This window comes from Periplaneta americana, chromosome 2 (genome assembly GCF_040183065.1).
Source record: "Periplaneta americana isolate PAMFEO1 chromosome 2, P.americana_PAMFEO1_priV1, whole genome shotgun sequence".
NCBI lineage: Eukaryota > Metazoa > Arthropoda > Insecta > Blattodea > Blattidae > Periplaneta > Periplaneta americana.
In genome coordinates this window covers 147670684-147673294 of record NC_091118.1, presented here as the reverse complement: position 1 = coordinate 147673294, position 2611 = coordinate 147670684, and the positions used below count along the sequence as shown (strand labels likewise).

The 2611-nt window shown below is 37.0% G+C and overlaps 1 non-coding gene across 1 annotated transcript; it reads right to left on the bottom strand.

Moving 5' to 3' along the window:
- Positions 1–308: 308 nt before the first annotated feature.
- Positions 309–382, bottom strand: TRNAS-GCU (transfer RNA serine (anticodon GCU)). The gene has a single exon. It is a non-coding gene; the product is annotated as a tRNA-Ser (tRNA).
- Positions 383–2611: the final 2229 nt, after the last annotated feature.

The window sequence follows — 2611 nt, the reverse complement described above, 5'->3', positions numbered from 1 at the left end:
GAATATCTCCTACCATATATATATATATATATATATATATATATATATATATATATTTTCATACTGACATTTTGATAATGAAAGTATAGGATGAAAAGAATTGTCTTTATATTAATACAGCAGACTACAAGAACTTAGGCTGATCGTACTGGGAGGTCTTTCCTGGATTACGGAAGTCAAGCTGTCTTGCTTATGGCAAGCGGTCCTTGACCTTCAAGGAATTTATGGGTTGTTATGATTAATTACTATTATTATTATTATTATTATTATTATTATTATTATTATTGAATAATTTCAAGGAAAAATTTTTCCGGGACCGGGTATCGATCCCGGGACCTTTCGCTTAGCGCGCGAACGCTCTACCGACTGAGCTACCCCAGGAACTATACACGACACCGTCACAATTTTTCCTTCTTATATCCACACAACTCACATGAGCTGACAAGACGCCAGAACTCAACTTTGAGTGCACACAAATACTGTGTGACTTTAAATTGCGGCTTTCTGTTAACGTACGTCCAGTAACGAATGTATTATACAAACCTGGCTTTCAGGTAGTAGCTCCCTGTAAAGCAGGTTTGAATAATTTCAAGGAAAAATTGTTCCGGGGCCGGGTATCGATCCCGGGATCCTTCGCTTAGCGCACGAACGCTCTACCGAATGAGCTACCCCAGGAACTATACACGACACCGTCACAATTTTTCCTTTCTTATATCCACACAACTCACATGAGCTGACAAGACGCCAGAACTCAACTTTGAGTGCACACAAATACTGTGTGACTTTAAATTGTGGCTTTCTCTTAACGTACCTCCAGTAACGAATGTATTATACAAATCTGGCTTTCAGGTAGTAGCTCCCTGTAAAGCAGGTTTGAATAATTTCAAGGAAAAATTGTTCCGGGGCCGGGTGACGGTGTCGTGTATAGTTCCTGGGGTAGCTCAGTCGGTAGAGCGTTCGTGCGCTAAGCGAAGGGTCCCGGGATCGATACCCGGCCCGGAACAATTTTTCCTTAAATTATTCAAACCTGCTTTACAGGGAGCTACTACCTGAAAGCCAGATTTGTATATTATTATTATTATTATTATTATTATTATTATTATTATTATTATTATTATTATTATTATTATTATATAGGAAGCTAAGAGGAGTTTTATTGTTGTGTGACACATGACGGATGAAACGTTTACTTATTTATTTAATCTAATGCTGAGATATTTTGAAACATTGTGTTCTAGCTTCCCAATACAACTGTCCTTTAGATCTATTGTGGTGACTGTAAAGTGCTGTGCAGTCACTCATGTTTTCCTAATTCATTACTACATTCATGTTGCACAGCATACAGTTTGGAGAAGGGATGGTTTTGAAGCGATGTACAGTAGTGGCAAAAAAAACCGGACCGACCCTTGTAGCTGATTTCAGAGCCTTGTTCACTCTAGAGCACGATAGATTGGTAACTATGACTTTCGTGGTTCGAATCCTGCCTGGGAAGGAAACTTTTTTTTTTTTGTTCCTTATTCAAATTTATTCCCAATACGTTTCGATTGCAGCGATATTTTACTACTTAATTAACTTATTATTCCCAGAACATGAATTTTACCAGCAATCGAAAAGTATTGGGAGTGAACAAGGCTCTGGAGTGAACAAGACTCTGAAATCAGCTACAAGGGTCGGTCCGTTTTTTTTGCCACTATTGTACATAGATATTCTGCCAAACAATCATGCTTCGTTATTATGCGGAATACAGCCACGGATGAAACGTTCCTGCTATAGATTCATATACCTTCAACAAACATTTATGATTTTAAAAAGAAAACAATTGTCAGTTGAATATAATAAAAGGAAATAAAAATAAAAATAACAATTATACTTTTAATCACGAAGGAATAGAGCAAAAGTTGTATATTATTTTGTTTCATAAATTAAATCCAGACAACCAGCTTTTATTTTTACTTTCATGACTCAGAATTGCGAGTAATAGCTCGGCACTAAATTGGTCTGGCTAAAGCCCCGAAAATTCCTGAGAGATTTGTCAGAGGTAGAATGACTGTCAGGTTTATATTCACATATTCCTGTTTTCTGTCATTTTCATTTTATCCTTGCTAAACTCTCGCCTTGTCACCTCGACAACGGAGTTTACATGGCTTAAAATGGTCGTATTTGTCGAACGTAGAGACTTGCATTTACACGCTTCATATCCGAGCTCAAATGATGTTTTTTGTAATATTACAATACCTTCTCTTTATATACAAGGTGCTTCAGAATTCAACCGAAGAAATTTAAGGGATTGTAGAGGGGATCTAGTTAAGCATTTTGAGATTGGCAACTAGGGGTCTGCGGGTTAAAACTTGCACGTAACGGCGCGAAATATTCTTTGGACCAGTACGCCACTGATTGAACCTGCGAATTAAATAACAAGCAGAGATCGTTACTGAAAATAAAGTCCACCAATTATTTTATGAAAGCTTCCCATTTTTTTATCTTTACTTCAACTTGACGGTGATAAGTGATAAACTACCATAATTTGGATCCTTGTAATGTGTAAAAATCTTACTTATTTACTTACAAATGACTTTTAAGGAACTCAGAGGTTCCTTGCCGCCTTCACATC